The following is a 20104-nucleotide window of genomic DNA, read 5'->3' as shown; positions in this document are numbered from 1 at the left end:
GGACAAGGGGTCTGCATAATAGCTTTAACTTTCTCCTCTTGTGGGGCTATGACTCCCTCCCCCAGTAGAAAACCGAGATACTTTACTCTGGGAAATGCAGCTCTTGATTTTTTTGCGTTTACATGCAAACCGGCATTTTCGAGGGCCTGTAGGACATTCTGTACATGGTTCAAATGTTCCCCCCATGTCTTACTAAAGATAACAATATCGTCTAGATAGACTGAACAATAATTGTTATGTGTGGAGAGGACCTTGTTCATTAATCTTTGAAATGTGGCTGGCGCCCCATGTAATCCAAATGGCAGTACATTAAATTCAAAGAGGCCTTCGTCTGTAGAAAATGCTGTTTTTTTTCTGTCCTCTTCTCTCAGGGGCACTTGCCAGTATCCTTTCGTGAGGTCTAGCTTTGTTATATATTTAGCCTCCCCTATCCTCTCAACTAGCTCATCTACCCTGGGTATAGGATAGGCATCAAAGGCTGAAATGGCATTCAAGGCCCTAAAATCCATACAAAAACGAGTAGACCCGTCTGGTTTTGGAATCATTACTATAGGGGATGACCAGTTGCTGTGAGAGGGTCTGATGACGCCTAGTTTGAGCATGTCTTCTACTTCTCTTTTTACATCCCTTCGCCTAGCGGCAGGAATCCTATAAGGTCTTTGTTTGACTATTTTCCCTTCCTCCGTCTGAATTCGGTGTTCTGTCAGATGAGTTAGACCGGGGGTATCTGAGAATATAGGAGAAAAAGGGCTGATAGCTTTTTTTAGGTCGTCTTTCTCCTGGTCCGTTAACTCTGGGTTGACTGGTAACTGTTCTATGGTACTTTGGTGTCCAGTTACAGGCAGACCAAAGTGGGCTGCTTTAGGTGGGAGGTCCTATCCATTTTTTAAGTAGATTTATATGAAAGGTCTGGCATCTGGAGGGAAATAGTTGTATTCGGTATGTAGTGTGACCTATCGTTTCTACTACGGGATATGGACCTAACCACTCACTTTTGAACTTCTGAGTAGAGGAGGGAAGCAGTACCAACACCCAGTCTCCTTTGTTTAGACTCCGCCACTTTTTCCCTTTGTCATAGTGGAATTTTTGTTTTCGTTGGCTTTGTTCTACGTGAGAATAGGCCAGATCTCTGAGTTTTCCCAGCTTGGACTTCAGTTGTTGGGTATACTCCAACAGAGATCTTTGTTCCTCCAGTCCTTCCTGTTCCCAGGCTTCTTTGGTTGTCTCTAGTAGAGACCTAGGTTGTCTACCGTATAATAACTCAAAAGAGGAACATCCCAAACTACTCTGATCTTGAGCCCTCAAAACATACAGGGCGAGGGGTAGAACCTTATCCCAATCCTTGTTTTCTACTGTTAACATTTTTTTTAGGGTTGTTTTCAGTGAGCGGTTATACCTCTCAACGAGGCCATCTGTCTGGGGATGGTATGCCGACGTTTTAATCTGGTGCAAGTCTAACATCTTGCATACTTCCCTCATTAACTTCGAGACAAAAGGAGTACCTTGATCGGTAAGGATCTCTTTTGGGAATCCTACTCTCGAAAACAGTTCGACCATTTTATCTGCTATGTTTTTAGTAGTGGGAGCCTTTAAGGCAAAAGCCTCTGGGAATCTAGTGTGATAGTCCACTACGACCAAGGCATAGGTATTTCCGCTTGGGGTCCGGGGTAAGGGGCCTATAAGGTCCATCCCAACCCCTTCAAAGGGTTTTCCTATGAGTGGCATGGGTTGCATGGGGACAGCTGGAGGACGGGTCATATTTTTCTTTTGACAGACTTCACACTTCTTACAATACAACTCCGCCTCTTTATAAATGCCAGGCCAAAAGAAATGTCTGGTTATATTCTGTGTAGTTTTCTCTGCCCCTGAATGTCCTGCTGTGAGATGTGAATGGGCAAAATAAAGGATCTGTTCCCTGAAAGCTGATGGTATTACCAATTGAGGGTCGTCTCCTGCCTTACCTTCCCTATATAGTAAATCATTTTGGATCATAAATCTGGGGTAGGTCTGGGAGGTGTTGGTTTGTGCAGCGTGTGCAGATTCCCAGGCATTCAAAAGAGTCGTGTCATTAGCCTGTGCGAACCTAAAATTCCTATCCAGCACCCAGGGTTCCTTAGCGAAGTAAGCAGCTTCCGCTTTGGAAGGAGCTGGGAATTTATCTCGGAACAAGGACATAAAGTCGGGATTGTCAATGCCCAGAATTATATCTTCCGGCAAGGTCAATATGACTCCCACTTTGATTTTCACAGGGGCTCTATTTTGGGGTTCTATGACCAACTGGGCCACAGGGTAGGGTCTCACATCACCATGTACGCACCTAATGTGCACCTGTTCGTTGGGAATGATCTGCGTAGGCAGAACTAACTTCTCCTCTACTACAGACTGGCGACACCCCGAGTCCAACAAGCTCCTTATGTATTTATCATTAATCAGGATACGTACATAGAACGAGGGTCCCATCTCTGCGGTGTACATGACAGCTCTGGGGATATATCCAACCTCCATTGGTTCTTCTGGTGGTTTCCTTTTTGGACACATCCGTGCGATGTGTCCCCAATCCCCACAGTCGAAACACTGGGGCCCCTTAAACTGCACGCTATCCATCCTCAACGGTCTTTGCCTGACGGGAGGAGGTAGTTCCGGTTTCTTTTTGTCTCCTTTTAGTGTTGCAGTCGGCTTGGTGCTCTTCTCAGAGTCCCATGCAAAAGTTCTAGGTTGGGCTCGCGAGTAATTCGTGGCCATTTCTATCGCTTGTGCCACTGTTAACCCGGAGTGTTGGCGTAGCCATCTTTGTGCTCCGTAGGGTAAAGCTTCCATGAATTGTTCTAAGACTATGCTGTCCATAACCTCTTCTTTACTTCTTTGATTTGGTTTTAACCATTTTTCCGCGGCCATCTTCAGTCTCAAATATAGGGTTTTAGGATTTTCCCCTGTCACTCCTTTCTTTTCGAAAACATACGCGGTATGCCTCAGAATCTAATACTAGGTGGTCAAGTATGACTTCTTTAATGTCTGCATAAGGAGTATTTCCTGCATGGTTAGCCACCTGGTAGGCTGCCTGTGCTTCCCCGGACAACAAGGGAGCTAAAAAAAATGGCCATTTTTCTGTGGGCCAACCACAGGCTTGTGCTGCTCTCTCAAAATTAGAGAGGAATGCATCAGGGTCTTTGCCGGTTACATATTTTTGTAGGGAGACGCCTGAGGGATGGGGGCGTCCGACTCTACGGTCTGTGCTGAGTCCTGGAGTCTGGGCAACTTTCTGCAGATTTTCAATCTGGGCACTAATAGCGTTTTTAAACAGTTCTCGATCGGCATCAGCTACCGTAATTTGGATTTTTATAGCCCATTCCAGCTTGTCTTGTCCTTCTATGAGATGCTGGATTACTTGATCCATCAGAGATTGCTGGTGGGGGTCAGGCAATCCCACTTCTTACACCACTTGTAAGGGAGGGTCAGGAATGGGCTGCACACGGTGTGAAAGCGGGTTTTATTTTTACATACAACTTCTTTTTCCTTAAAGTCAGTTTCTCTTTAGCAAACTCGGCAGTATCCGTGGTGACGGCTGGTGTGAGTTCTATCTTCCAGGACTGTCTTGGTCTGGATGGCGCTTCTCCCCAAGGGGCCTCTCTCGCAGGGTTTCCGGGAGACAAATAAAACAAAAGAAAAGGACCGATTATTTCTCGTCCTCTAATTGATACTTCAGGGGACCCAGGGAGTGAGGGACACCTTCTTGTGTTTAGGCTTTACCGCGTAATAGTGCAATGATGTGAGGAAGGGTATTTTACAGGGTAGGGGGGTGTGCAGGATATCTAGGAGGTAGAGGACCTTTTTACTGCGGGAAGATACCCCCGCCGTCCCACCCAGCTCGAGAACCTGTCCCGTACCTGTCGGAGCCACACTCCTCCCTCGGGAGTGTGGCACGGCGCAGCGCGGTCCCGTTGGCCTCCTGGCTCGTCTTCTTCGGCAAGCAGTGCTTCGCCTTCCCCAGCTGCGTCTGCTTCTCGTCCTGGTTTGGCGTTCTCCTCTTCTCCTTCCCGGCGTTCTTCCTCCGCGTCTTCCTCTCCTCGTCGCCCTCCAAGTCCGGTGACGTCACACGCCAACTCCTGATGTTCCGGCTTCTTATCAAATGCGTGGAAGGAAACGTCACGATGGGCTGTACCTACGTCCGTGTCGTTCTGCCAGTTAAAGGGGCCTGCCTGTATTTCGTCTGGAGGTATTCGCCACGAACAGTGCTCGTCCTGTGAGGAAGGATTAAGTATTTCTTCATCATTAAAAGACCACCAGTCCATTTCCTTGTTACTTTCCTGATTACCAGTCACCTGGTTACAGACTCTTAAGGAGGTGGCCCATATTCCTTGGATGCTGTTTGTGCCTGCGTCATCATGTGAGCCATTTAGGAATCATTTAAACCATGCAGACATCATCCAAGTGACAAAGAAGAAGTTTAGGTATGTTTTGACAAGAAACATTGACTGAATCCTTCTCTTGGGCCCACAGGTTTGACCATATAGGAAAACATTTTGAATTAGACACTGAAGTTTTGTGGTGCCCAGTAAGGATTGCTGGGCAGATGAGTCAGAAGTTGACAAACTTCATTTTCCATGTAACAAAGATGCCTGCCTCTATTTGGATTTTTATCGCTTATGGCCTCCATACATCTCCAGAGATGACATCCCTTAAACTTCTGATCCTCCTTCAGAAGTGTCTGTTCTTTTGCCGCTGTGGTAGGTGAAGCAGCAGAAAAACTTGGATTACCCATGCCCACTGTGGAACCAAAATCCAACATCCTTGGGGAAATTCTGCAGCTGTTGTCCTTTTTAGAACCCTTGATTACTTTACTTAGGACGTTTCGGAGACATTTTTGAATGCCTGGCGGAAGCTCTATTAGGGGCCTAGTAGTCCAAAGACAGAATGTATTGCACTGCACACCAATGCCCACTGATCAAGGTTTCTTGTCCTCGCACTCCTCACCACGGTGTCTTGTGATGCAAGCATCATCTGCGAAATTCAACCTCATTGTGTTTGCTATAGCACCTCCAGAATGAGAGTTGAATAAACTTTACAAGCCTGTATTTGCGAATAGAGTTGCTTGATCAGTGGCCGCATCAGTTTCTCTGTGTAGACATGCATGGATTTTTTCCATGGACGTTTTTTTACATAAGTCCACACAATTCTCTTGAACATGCTCTTCACTAGTGGCTCAATGGAAGAAAAGTTACTCCTTCCTAAATTACTTTAACGTCTCTAATGCCATTGTCCTTTTCCTTAATTTGGCCTCCTATAAAACAGCTCCACCAGCTGCACTGCAGCTTCCTGTGCTTTTCCAGAGGTTAACCCTGAACAAATGAAACCTTCTGAGCTGGTCTGGACCCCACAGCGGGGTATCACTCCTTTCAGGGCAGATTTAGACATGCGGGATGCCACCGATATCAGCAGCTCCAGGCCCCACCATCTTACACTGGATTTGTCATCTCTAAACCTCTCTGACTCCTGCATGACCAGCTTCCTCTAGTGAAGAATGTCACCCATTGTGTCTCTGTTGGCTGGTCACAGAATGCTCCACCTTATCCACAAGAGCTATACAATTATCTTTCTTTCCCTCAGAATGCTCTCCGCCTTTGGCACACACATTGGTTATGAAGTTAGAAGAGGGGTATTTGATTTTACTTCTTAGTCCCCAAAGAGCTATCTCCAACCCATTCTGGATTTTCGTCTCTTAAATCCTTTCGTTCAGCAGGACATGGAAAATGCTGTAAGTGAATCATATTCGACTGGCCCTCAAAAAAAAAAGACATTACTTGGTGTTCGTGAATTTCCAGGACGCCTACTTTAGTCTATTAATCCTTGCTGCCCACAAGTGTTAATCTCATTTTACTGTGGGGTGCCAACACTTAGTTTGCAGCTTTACCGTGTTTGGGCTTACACAACTGTTCTGAGGGTGTTCACAACAGATTTAGTTGTGATGGTGGTGGTGGCGACTTCACTCTGGTGGTAGGAGTCCATGTATTTCCATTCTTGGATGATTTGCGGTCAATGGCAGATTTTCTGTGCTAGTCCCAGAACATCTAGTTCACCATGATCCTCCTATGTGACTTGTACATTACCATTAACGTTCAATAGTCCCATTTTACCGCACGCTGAGGGTGACCGTCAGAGATGCAGTCTTGGACATGAACTGCAGGAAAGCCCTCCCTCGTGAGAGCATTGCAGAGATTCCTGCAATGATTCTGATGTTTGTGATTTAGGTCCAACCTCGGTTCTGCATATCCTTCTGGTGCTAGGACGTATGGCATCATGCACCCTGTTGGTCATGCAAATCATATGGCATAGAAGGGTCACTCAATAGCGCCTATGACTTTAGTCGCTTCAGGACCAGGGGCGCCTTATGGCTTGACTTCAGAATTTCCAGCCTCTTCTCCTCGATCTGCACTAGTAGCCTGGTCCCACATACCTCACTGCAGGTTGCCTATTTGCTCCCTTTGCCCTCCCGGTCCTAAAGCCCCCTCATTGGGCTCCGATCTGAGCAATCTGAAGGTACCACGGTCTTTGATCTGTGTTAAACCATTGACTGCACCCAAATATGTTGAAGATTTGGCCATTTATCCTATCTCTCACAGCCATCCTCCCTTCCAAATAATGTGAGTACCTTCCAGATAAAACAGCACAACTACTGTCTACTATATCAGCAGGCAGGGCGGGCGGGGTGGGCTCCTTGTCTGTCTGTTTCAAAGCCTTACTCCAGTGGGCTCCATAGACTGGCATCTTCTCAGAAAGATAGTCTGGTCCTCCACCCATGTCTTCTAATGTTGCAGGTGCCGCTGCAATGGTAGGAATTGACATGTACCAGCTAGAGATCTCCATCCCATGTACAGTGTGTTATGGGTTTCCGGCCGCAAGGAAACCTGATAAAAGATCTATTTATGCAGACTGGTGGTATAAGCTTTTTTTCTTGGTGTGAATTGGATTGTTTGAGTCCATTCCAGACTTGTCTTTCAGAGCTTCTACATTTTGTACTACTTGTGATATGCAGAGCTTGGCATCTAAAAGACTATTTGGTGGTTTTGTCCTTCTTCCTGTGCTGTCTGGATCAGACTTATCCTTGAGTTGCCATTTGTTCCCAGGCGGCGCACCAAAAATCCGGCTACGCCCATGACTACTCCTCCGGATAAGGAGGGACGTCACCTCGACCTTATCGGGAAGAAATTCTCGACCACGGCGGGCGCCTCAATCCGAGCAGCTAATTCGACATCTTAGACATGGCCAATGATGGCGAGTCTCTATTTGGCAAGCACATTGACGAGGCTCTCCAAGCGATCAAGATGAACACTGATACCGCTAGGTCAATAGGTTCCCTTCAATTCAAACGAGGTTATTACAGAGGTGCTAGAGGACGTGGCTACTCTTCTAGAGGAGGTTACATCAGCAGGGTAGGCAATACCAATCCCACGACCGTCAAGATTATAACTCCTTCTACCATCAGTCAAACACGGCTGGTTTCTCTCGCCAAGGGGGCCGCAGATGCTCCAACAATCAAGGGAGAGATACTCACAAGAACAAGTGAGTTCAACCGGGCCCTATCCACATCCTTTCCCCTTCCTGTGGGCGTGAAAGTATTAATATTCCATCAACTGTGGCAGAAAATTACCAACGATCAGTGGGTGTTGGATCTGGTACAACATGGACACACCCTGGAATTCATTACCAAGCCGCCAACTGTTCGGCCCAAGGGACCCCTCCCCCTCGTCCTCACTTATTGTTCAAGGAGGTTCAAACAATGCTCCTCAAGAACGCCATAGAAAAAGTCCCACTCCAACAGAGAGGACAAGGGTTCCACTCCCGTTTTTTCCTTATAACTAAGAAATCGGGGCAATGGCGGCCAATTTTAGATCTGCGCAGCCTCAACAAATTCCTCAAGAAGCAGGGCTTTCGCATGGTCACGCTTTCAGAAATCCTAAGCTGTCTGAACAAAGGAGATTTTTTAGCTTCCCTGGACATGGAGGACGCATACTTCCCCATCCATCCCAAACATCTCAGATATCTTCGATTCAATGTGGCTGGCGCCCATTACCAGTTCAAAGTACTACCGTTCGGCCTCAAATCGGCACCAAGAATATTCCCGGTAGCAGCGACGCTGCGCTCTTGGGGAATCCAAGTTTTCCCGTACTTGGAAGATTGGTTACTCAAGGGTCCTTCAACAAACAGTGTACAGGACGCGATGACAAGCTGTCGTGCTCTATTTGCTTCTCTGGGTCTGACTGTAAATCTCAGCAAATCCCAATTGCAACCGAAACAAGTCCTGCCTTTCTTAGGTGCATGTCTGGACACAATACAATGCTAAGCGTTCCTATCACAGGAGAGGCAACTCCGTTTGCAAAAATTGGCAATTCAAATCTCAAAAAGAAAGTCACTTTCGTTCCAACTGTTTGCTTCCCTCTTGGGAATGTGTTCGTCAGCCATAAATCTCATCCCATTGGCACGCCTCAAAATGCGACCTCTGCAGGAAGAGCTACATCATTAATGGAAGCAGGCAACAGGTTCCTTCGAGGATATTATCAATGTCACTCCGCGCATGGTAAATGCTATGCCGTGGTGGTCACAGTTGCACAATCTGAAGCAAGGACTTTCATTCATACAGATGCCTCCAGACTTCATACTTACAACGGATGCGTCCATGGAGGGATGGGGCGGCCATCTCCAAGATCTGCAAGTCCAAGGCAGGTGGACTCAAGATTACAAACAGCGTCACATCAACAGTCTGGAGTTGAGGGCCATCTTCCTGTCTCTGCAAGCATTTCTCCCCAGAATAGCGCGATCTTCGGTGTTGGTACGAACTGACAATACCACCAGCATGTTCTATGTGAACAAACAAGGAGGAACAAGATCTATGACGCTGTCGCAGGAAGCACAAGAGTTATGGGACTTGGTGACATTGCACAACATAACTCTCAGAGCAGAGCATGTCAAAGGCCTCCAGAATACACTAGCGGACAAGCTAAGCAGATCCCTGTCAGATTGCCACGAGTGGGAGTTAGATCAAACTCAATTGCACAAAGTGTTTCAGACCTGGGGCAAACCACAGTTGGATTTGTTCGCAACACAGCAAAACAAAAAATGCTGGTTTACGCCAGCAGGTATCATCAACAGGGGTCAAGGGGGAATGCCCTGTCCATGCGATGGTCAGGGATTTATGCTTACGCTTTTCCCCCGATTCCGTTGATACCAAGAGTGTTGCGCAAAATGAAGTTCAAGAGTTGCCGATTGATACTCATTGCTCCAAGATGGCCACGCCAGTATAGGATGTGTGATGTAACCTCCAATTAAAAGGGGACCCATCAAATGAACAACACGCTTCAACGGTTTAAAGACAGAGAATATCCATATACAATATTCACACAAGCAATACATGGAGCCAATAAAAAAACAAGGACAGAACTGTTACAAGCACATAAACCTCTGAAGAAAGAAATCACTACGTGTGTAAGCAAATATTCCACAATGAGTCAGCACTACAAAAAAGTCATCAAAAAACACTGGATGCTACTTAAAATGGAACCAGACTTCAGAAACATTTTTCAACATGAACCCATTTTTGCATATACACGTACAAAGAATTTAGGTGAAATCATAAAACCAACAAAACTTTTCACAAAAACCCAAACATACAAAGGAACTCAACCATGCTGGAACTGCAATAATTGCAGCAACATTATAATTGGAGGTTACGTCACACATCCTAGGAAAGGCCATAAAATAAAACTACAGGTTAATGCCACATGTGATGCATCAAATAATATTTATATGCTTAAATGCCCGTGTGGGAAATTTTACACCAGCCAAACGGAACGCAAACAAAAAATTAGGCAGAATGAACACAAAAGCAACATAAGAACGCAATCAAGCAAATCAGTAGTGGCTACCCATTTCATAGAGGCCCAACACCACATCAGCCAATTTAGAGCATGTATATTGGAAACATTTTAGAAAAAAGAAGGTAGAGATAACAAAATAATGTTACTAAAGAGAGAAAACTACTGGATTTATCGTTTGAACAGCCTAAAACCCAATAGGATGAATGATAGGACTGAATTTGCATGTTACTTGTGACACCATTAATTAATATATTTGATCGATTTGGACATCCTGGTGCAGAATACATCATGAACTGATATAATCCGGAACCTGAACTGTAAATACTTATGTATTGAATTATAGTATTATTTTCTTCGATGCTAAACCATGAATCACAGTTGAGATTACTGTCACCATATTTGAGATACGTGAGCAAAACATATCACACATCTAGGAATGGCCGGTCAATCTTTATTGAGACATACAATGTGTACCATATGGCCCCTTCACACACGGCCCCTTCTACATTTGTACACATTTATATCCGTGCCTGTTCACAGAGCACGCCACGGGTTAAGATCTTGCCGCTACCGTGAGGAGTGTGCAACATCGCAATTATAGAGACATCCATATACATTGACATAACGTCTTGATCGGATCCCTTAGAAACGATTTTTTAGAGACAATCTCTACATTTTTGGTTAAAGACGCCAAACTATGTGGCGACGTACAAAATCCAAACGATGCAGGCAACGCGGCAGCCGCCGTACGCGTAGAGAACACATCAGTGCGAACCGGTAAGCCACCTCAAACCATCAGTAACCAAAGCGCACACACTCGACCAGATTCAATACAAGGTAGAGGAAATTAAAATCTGGTAATTCGAGCGCACATACAACGCATATTTGTGCGGTTCACTGTATTTATAGAATGATTAAAACACGCCGCACCAGCACCTTTAACATAGCCCCTCACAACCATCTCGCTGCTCAGCATGTCACACTTCGACTCACCACATATACGCATAGTGTGTTTGTAACATTTCGTTCACACGTTAACACAATCGGCTCACATTTCACAGTATGGCCACAGTGTTGCTTTCTATTTAGATATGCCGAGTATGCCAACACTTACTGCCACTACGGTGGAAGTTGTATTTGAGGTATTGAATCCCTACAATATGTTTAATCCATGATTGTATCAATTACAGACACTCCCCTGATGAAGGCAGGTGATGCCGAAATGCATTGGGAGATAAATGGATTCAGTTTAAACATGATGCATTATGGGAAATTAAGTTTTACACTGTATGAAGAAATCCATGTAAAACTAAGAATTGGAGGAATAAAGTGTAAAACATATTATTACTTGAAATCAATGAACTATGTGAATAGTATTTCTTGAGTCAATATAGGCTGGAGTTGCAGCACTCAACCTGTGCCCAGGGAGACACACTGCAGCAGCAGTAGTGCAATTTATTCATTTGATGTACACCCCCGCGTGGAGGGTGATTCTCAGGAGCACTGCAAATTTCTTAACTTAATTTAAACTTAGCAGTGCACGGCTAACTACCACTTTTGATTTTGAAAGTGACTCATTTCTCCATGGGGAGCCAGTTGAGACTTCATAGGTGTTGGCTGATGTGTTCGTGTCGGGGGATGCCGAGGACGAGTCTGGTGGCGGTATTCTGTATTTTCTGGAGTTTGCGGAGTAGGGACTTGTTGATGCCAGTGTAGAGTGCGTTTCCATAATCCAGTCTGCTGGTGATGAGTGCGTGGGCGACTGTCTTCCTTGACCCAGGGGGCATCCACTTGAAGGTCTTGCGGAGGGTGTTTAAGCAGCTGGAGGTGACGGCGTTGACCTGTCGGTTCATGATCAGTCTCGTCCTCGGTACCATCATTGATTTCAGTAACAATAAAACTCTGTTACTGAGTGCCAAGAGGTGAATGTGTGCTGTTCAATTAGAACTAGTAGTGCCCATAACCAGTTCCCTTTGGAGATGCCATAATCATGTTAGCCTAAAGCTGGCTTGAGGAATTCTTTCATATGCAACATCGTAAACCCGACATGAGCTTGGGTTTCCTGTGTAGAAAGAACTCAGCCTTGTGACTCGACTCTTGGGTCAACCAAGACATGTTTATGTGAGTAAACAAGATAGAGATCAGAATTCATTACTTGTGAGATGCTGATATGCAACCTTATTATATCTCATTTTGTTGAGCTTGGTGCAATTCTCAAGCTTTCATTTAAAACTTATATTATTTTCAGTTTTGTGGTATGCGTACGCTGTAGCAATCCCTAAATTGTGTCATTAAATTTAAAATTAGTCGGGTCAAAACGTTAACATGATAAATGTGGCTGTGTCCATTTAATTTTTGTGCCACTTGTGTATATTCCATTTTTTGGATTCACTTGCACTGACTGATCACTGCGGCATCTACATTATATTTAACAAATGATCCAATGAAATATAAGACTGAATATATTTGCCAGATGGTCTCTTTGGTGTAATTTCTTCTGCTTTTGGGTTTACCCTATATAAAAATATTAATGTTCTTCTATCTGAAGTGTGTTGTTTCTATCAAGGTGCAAGAAGATCACAGCTTGAATAGCAGTTCTGAAGTAGCCAGCCTTCCTGTTAGAAGGACTTTCCTTTCCAAAGCAGCAAGTTAGTGCTTTCTGATGTGTGGCCCTGCAAGATCTCTTGCCTTCCTTCAGAGGCTGTTGGGTCTACCGGGCATGTAGTGCAAGCTCCTTCTTAGTCTAGAGTAGGAGTAGAACATAGAGGCAGATTACCTAGGCAGTGCCATAGCCCACTGCCACGTCTTGCCAAGGACAAGCTGTTGGTCCAAGATATCAGGAGGAGGAGTTGTTGCACATGAAGTGCGGTGAACTGGATTCAGTTTGGAACTCCCAGCCGATGACCCACAGATGAAACCAAGTGGAGATGTTTATATGGTAGTTGTAGAAGTGAGCTACTTCTGCAGTGATGTAGCTAACACAAAACAGCTTCAGTTTTTGAGAACTGGCCACCAGCAGGGGCCCTGGTTCAAGGGGGCTAATAATAAGTAGTGCTGACAGGGGAGAATGCAAAGTGAGAAGAATTATAAAGAGGAAGTTCTAGCAGCATCACAAGGTGGTAGCTATCTTCGAACCTTGCACTCCACAGACACCAGGAGAAAGCCCCCCCACCAATAGGGAGACCATCATGGTGCATATGCATTCCCATTGGCTTACAACAGGGGACACACTTTTGATGTAATTTTAAACTTTCCATAAAACATAATAACACTCCATCAGGGCAAATATTTTCTTAGAGAGTGAAGTGAGGACCTTGTTAAAGAGCTTCTTGGATAGAAAAAGATTGACAAAACATCCAGAGGTTTACACAGATGGAGACTGTCAAAACACAGAAGAGACTCAATATGAATTCACATCCTTTTACACAGCACTAGTTGTTTGGATGCAGAATATGCTAGAAATGCTAATTCTGGGGAGTGTTTGCTACAGTTGTTGAGAAACATATGTGTCTTAAGGAGTGTTTTTGTGTACTCTTATTTTTTTTACAAGTGGTTCTTTATTCACATTTTACCTGTTCAATGTACGAAGCATTAGGTTGCCCTTATCAACCGTTAGTAGACACCGTAGATAAACTGGTGAAATCCTCACTGGTTATCTTCCTTTAATTCATCAGTTGACTCAATTAAATTATCTCAAGCTGCAAATCTATTGTTATAGGCATTTAAATTGTTCTTACCAGTAGGGTCCGGTGGTTACCAATAGAGAAGTCAGAACATTACTTCTGAGTTTAGAATCCCAAACCAAAGCAAAATAATTCTTGAAGGTCTTTTTAAAATGAAACTGGTGGTTTTGAAACAAATACATCACACACATAAAGCGCTCATATATACTTATCTGCTCAGAAGCAGACAACAAAAGAGGAAGAAGATGGAGGACCCAGATTATATTGGGACTGAAAATTCTTTGTTTGATTGTGATGTTTTTTAAGTTCTATTCTGGAAGCTTTTAATGGTTGCTGCTCAAAAGGAGTTACATAAAAGATTAGGCATAATGCTAGCCTCCTGTCTTCACATAACATCCAGAGGAAAGGCCATGCTTGCCATCAGGAAGGTTGTTTCTAAGAATAGTCATTCAATCCTCTGTTTGGTTCCCTGGCAGGCTGAAATTAGCAGACCATGAGATACCCTTTACCTGGCCTGGTGGAGATTATCCAAGTTTTCAGAAATATCTTGAAGCTGACGCCTTGAGGGAAGGATTAAGGGTCGCCATAGTCTCCTCCACACCTGGATGTTTTGTGCTTTTTATTTTTTTAAGTCCTTAAGTGGTGAAAATTCTATCACCCTCCCTACCGTCTATGCGCTGAGCCCTTCCGTTGATGTTCTTTGATATTCGGAGCTGTTCCTGTTTTAGCCTGCACCACTTTTTTCTCACAAAAGGTATCCCATACCAGATTTGTGTCCTTTTTTCCCACATGTTGGGATTTTGAAGGTACACAGGGTTTGTAGATCGACCTGAAGGGCAGAGAGAAAATAGACCCAAAATGTATCAATGTGTTTTCTTTTTTCTCCAAAAAGGGAAACATGTACTGTTCAAGAAAGTACATATATTTTTAAGAAAGGCATCCACAAAAGGTGTTCTGTGCTAAGATGCCCTGATTTCAGCAACAGGCTGAATCGTTAAGAAAAAGTTTGTCCACAAGTTTTGCAATGTTCTAATAGGTAGTCCATTTTTCTAGTTTTTGTGTTTTCAACCTTTTTAAGATTTGTGGTGGAAACAGTTGTGAAACTTGTGGATGAACCGAGTCAGCTGTACATTTCCGGAAAGTCCTCAAAAATGTAATATTCGACATGGGGTCATTTGTATGGATCAAAGTTTTCCCAAATAAGCTAGTCATTGGAAAAAGAATTACTAGGAGAAATAGCTGACAGTGTTTTCATCTAATTGTTTTGACCTGATGGCTAATTTACAAAAGTAATGTAGCATTGCATCTGTGAAACTTTTCTGGTTGCATGGATATATTGTTTTTGTTGATTGTCTAAACACATGCAATACCCAGAGCCAACGACAGAGCTGCTGATATGATTTTTCATTGTGTACCGATCATGCATCAATTCATATGGTAAAATCTAATAAACGAACAACGGATACAAACGAAACCTATGCGTTCTTTATTGTACCCAAGATAATGAGTTTAGGAGTAGTGGTTATTTTTACATTTCTGAATGTGGGGCAAGATGTTTCTTTTTTTTTTTGCATACTGGCTTACATTCAGAAGTTAAGCATAAAGAGAAATTCTCTAAGAAGCAAATATTCTACTATTCTGTGTTCCCACATTTCTCCTGATAAAAACATTAGTTCACTTGATAAGGTGGTCCTATTGCCCCCGACAGGATAGACCCAAGAAGACACAACAGGGACATATCTAGAGTTTTCCTTTCAAATTCACTTATTCTGGCAATGTGGCTAGCTGCATTATTTGGGCTAGGGTCTGGGCTACCACCCAGGGAAACCCACCAACCCCATACATTTGACAGTCGAGTCTGGGTGGTGAGACTTACGTGGATCCCAGTATGTTTTAATAAGAAGAATATCCTGCTACAAATGTCAAACTTTGGCTAAAATCATGTCTCTTCCTCACATTTCTGTGGGGAAATATTCCGAAGTCAGCAGCAATGCACTAAATTCTTACAACCCATCGTTCCCACACTTCTGATAAAAGCAGTACCACACTTGTGTCTGGGTGCCTGTTATCCGCAACAAGAATTTGTCAAAACATGGATAATGTGAAGTTATGTGATGCCAATGATTACAGTTGTGATCCATTCTTATGATGTGCACTAGGTCCTTCCACTCATAGGAGGCAATATTTCAGTCCGGAGAAGTATGGAAATGAAGGGTGGTAAGACTTTGACCATTGGCTAGAAGTACTGACTTTTTGGTCTCCTAAATATGTAAAAACAATTCTCTTTTGATGCATGCTTTGATGGTGGCAGGGCTTTATGGGTAGGAATATATGTGGGGTCCATGCAAGTCACACACCCTGGATTCCAAGAAATGCCCACGTGTGGTAGGATCCCTGGTTACTGGCTGACTCAGTGTCTGACTAGTACGAACATTCATTTGACAAGTTAAAGGAAATTGGGACTTCTTTGGGCATAGGCTTGCCTGAAGGGCCGGCAGAGAAGGGTGTAAACTCCTCTTTCTGACTCCTTGTGGGGGCAGAAATACTGACTGGTGCTCCTGAGGACAGAGAAGACTTTTTGAACTTCATAGGCTGATGGGAGTAGGGGGGGGGGCTGTTGCCACAAGGCCAGGACGGGCAATCCATAAATAAAACCCCGGCATCCAGTGGGCTTTCTGAGCCAGATTGGGAGAAAATTCCTCAGACTGCCTTCCCAAAGAGGGTGGGTGTGGTCGAGATTGTTGGGATTTCAGTGTTGGGGAGGTAATGGCCCAATGACAGACTCCCCCCATCCCATTTTTTTCAATAAAGATGGCATTGTATTCCTAGGTACTTTATAAGAGTGTGAAAAGTACCAATGTTAAGGTATTTTTTCTGATACTTGTTTTAGCTTACGGTAAAGGCTTTATATATGTTATCCATTAAAATTATAAAAGGTAACATTCTTGTAATGGGTTACTGTTGTGTTATTGCTTGGGAATCTGGAGTCACTAGAGGGATGTTCCTCATAGGGTACTGAGTTTCTAACTAGGTTGTGGTCAAAGAAGGGGTGATTTTTTATGAAAGTTTGTTTCATTCATACATTACTTATTTACTGTTTGCGCCTCCCCTATACCCCCACACATTCCTATTTAAAAATAGACATTTTTTGCAAACTCATTTCTTGATCTGAGCGCTTTGTAACACATGGGTGGAGCCAATTTGTTTCACTAGGTGCCTAACCTCAGTTGAAGCAGCTCTGCATAAGAGTCTTTTTTAAACTAGAGACGCTACACATGCATAATTGTTTATAACTTGGGGAAAAATGATTGGGGCTGCTCTTGACAGAAGGAGTTATCCAGTGGTTGTGAGGGAAGTGGCACCAGTTGACACCTGTGCACCCCTCCTGATTGAAGGCCCAGAAGGAATCAGTGGTTACCCCGACCTAAGGTTCCCATAATAGACCCACTGCGACATGTTGCACACCCCTAACTCTAGCATGCTCCAGGAGCGTCTCACCCAGCACACTCCAGGTTCTCTAAAACAACCAGTCTAGTCAATTTAAAGAGCTGTGGGGTGTAGTCTCACCTGCACTCTGCCCTCCTCCAAAGCTGCTATCCCCAACACCATGTGGTGGTCATGGAAGGGCACAATGTGAATTGCAGCCTGTCTTCTCCCATTTCCTGCTCTAGATGTCCTACACAGGGACACCCTCGATCAGGTGTTGGAAAGGAGTTTCCACCCATGCGTATGAGTTGAAAATTGTACAAACATCAGAAACTATTCATGGTGAAAATGTGTCCCATACCGTGAACTATGCACAAGTGGCTAATAAAATTCACAATCAAATGTCTGAAATGCAGCCATCTATTCTTCATCACCATATATACATAGATGACATAAATAGGAAACCTCTGCTACGCTGGAGTTACATCTATTTACTTCCCGTCCTTTTCTGGCTACAGTGGATCTTAGTCCTTAAGTAATGACATATTGAAACAGTAACTGGTTGTTAACTTTTCTGTTGTGTTGTCAGGTTGTGCTTCGGTAGAGTCTGTGTTCACAGATGTTTCCTTCAATGTTCATATATGGGGGCGTATGAGAGCTATGTTTTGTTCTTTTTAAATTGAGATACTGTTACACTCGTACTGAGAGTTTACCAGAGAATGGAAGCGTTCAGGAGATTGGTGTGGCCTCATTGTGCCAACAGGCAGTTGGATGTTGCACTCAGTGCAAAGTTAACTGTGTTCACCGCCTGGACCACATAGGAGTTTCCATGTTTGTGTTCACCAGGTCTGGTGTTCAACAAACTGTGCGGAGTGTCAGACCAGAAGAGCAGTGGCGGGACTGCGCAGTTCAGTGCTGGGCAAAGGATGTGCGACTTGCGTTTCTTTCATGAGCGTTTCAGGAGAGCAGCATGTAAACACTTTATAAACTGGCCTTTCCAATATAATGGGATGTCTAAAGAATTCTGAGGTTCCCAATCTGAGATGAGTAGTGTTTGAATAATATATCTGTAGTCATTTACAAGTGACAGATGCTTTGAAGCACATTACGTTTCTTAACTTTTTGTCCCATTCTTCACCGCCTTGTTACCAGTTTAGCCCTGTTTAATGCATCTTACATTTTCTACTGCTGAGTATTTTTGCCTGGCTCTTTCCTCTTCCTTGATTTGAGGAGGAGTGTGGGGCTTTGCTAATAAACGTCTGTAATGATCTTTATCTTCCATTAGGAGCTATAAGATTGTGAATAAAAATATTTTTGTCTCCTACTTGTGTTGTCCTTCAAACTGCGGCCCTCTTAAGGTGATTCCTGGTATCTTTCACGTGCTCTATTGAGTGTGGGATGGCTCCGTGGCTTAGAGGAGGAGAGTTGACCTTTTCTCGGGCAATCAAGAGACAACTTCTCATTGTTTTGTTCTTGACGGATAATGGATTAATTTAAATGTTTTTGGCTGTTGGTAGCAAGAAAAGCAAACAGCATCCTGAAGCACGATTAAATAACAGCAGGCCTTGGAAAGCCTAATGACTTACTTCATATAGATCACAATTTACCTTCACAGCCATTCATGGTTGAATGAAATGCAATGGCTGATTAGTGTAAGAGGTCATTTGCCTGGTCTAATGTGTGATGACTGATGACAGGAGAATTAACTGATGGAAGAGCTGCTTTGCTGCCGTTTGTGTTGCTTGAGCTGCATTTTGCCTTAGCCCTATCTGAATATTTAAGGGGGTCTACGGTTTCATTTGCAGCATAAACTCTTTAGAGCCATCGCCGAGGGTTGTAATTTGTTCCAAAGTGTTAACAATAAAATGAAAGTGATGGCAACAAATGTGCATGAAATATTTATGAATTTATCAAACCCACATTTTCTGCTTGTGCTAAGCCAAATCTTCTTTGTATGGCCTGCATCCAAAATAGAATGAATCTCGCTGTTTGTTTCTCTTATTGCAGTAGCAGCAATATGTCTTTCACAGATATGTTTGCTCTTATGTAGGAGCTTGTAAAAAGAGAAAGGGCCAACCCTGTCATAGTTTTTTCTACCATACGAATTTCATTGCATTTTACCTTTAATCGGAATAACACTGAGTTCCAGAGTGCTAATGGAAAGACTGCATTGTCTCTAAAAGATAAGGTACAGGTAGAACTGCCACTGAATGCAAAAGAGAATGTTCGTAGTAATTTGAAGGTGAATTTCCTTTTGATCTTCTGCCTGAAAACAATGAACTTCTCCTAATCTCACATGAGGCGTGTGCTCCTGTTTCCTAGGTGGAATGAAAGTCGAACCTTTCCATCCTCCTATCATTATCACCGAGCTTTGATTTATTTATTTATTTATAAAGTTTTATATAGCACGGACTAGATCCCATAGGGTATTAGAACGCTTTACATTAGGAAGGGAAGGAAGGACAATAATGCAAATACATTCACCAAGGTAGGGATCAAACAAGCATGATCACAGATTACACGACAAATGCCACAAGGAGGTCATATTAACCCGTTCCGTGCTCCCGTCGGCCGACGGGAGCACTACCTCGCGGGTGCTGCCGTCGGCCAATGGCCGACGGAGCTCCGCCCACTCATTAGAACGCCTGCAACGCGGTGGAAAAACCGCCGCGGTTAAGGCGTTAAACAATTGTACAAGTAACTTCTGTTTCCATTACTTGTACAAATGTGTGCCTTTGCTACACCTTAACCCATCACGCAGAGGGTGTGGACTCTTGTAGCATAAAGTGTTTTCTGGGATCAGGATTGGTGGGTTTAACAGGGCGTTGGGTGAGGAAGAGACCATAGGTTGAGAAATGTAATGGGGAGGCAAACTGACAGTGGAAGGTCTGAAATGTGACTGAGGACCAGAACCTAAACACATCCAAGACTGGTTAAGGGCTAAAGGTGATAGGAGAGGTGATGAAGGTTATGTGCTTTAGCTGACCTGCATATTATGATAGGATGATGTATGTCACAGAGAGAAAACTGCCGAGGATTATGCATAGTTAATATGTATAGAGCGCATTTAAATGAGATAAACACCCAAGTATCAACTGTGAGAGAGAACTGCAAAGGCAAGTGACA

At 43.8% G+C, this 20104-nt stretch overlaps 1 protein-coding gene across 11 annotated transcripts in view; it reads left to right on the top strand.

The window, feature by feature from the left end:
• CCDC186 (coiled-coil domain containing 186) overlaps positions 1-20104 on the top strand; it is a 662916-nt gene that overhangs the window by 436638 nt on the left and 206174 nt on the right. The gene's annotated exons all lie outside the window — the stretch shown is intronic.

Source organism: Lissotriton vulgaris, chromosome 5, assembly GCF_964263255.1.
Source record: "Lissotriton vulgaris chromosome 5, aLisVul1.2, whole genome shotgun sequence".
In the NCBI taxonomy this organism is placed as follows: Eukaryota; Metazoa; Chordata; class Amphibia; order Caudata; family Salamandridae; genus Lissotriton; species Lissotriton vulgaris.
The sequence above is the reverse complement of the archived record's forward strand: the minus strand, read 5'-3'. Positions and strand labels throughout refer to the sequence as shown.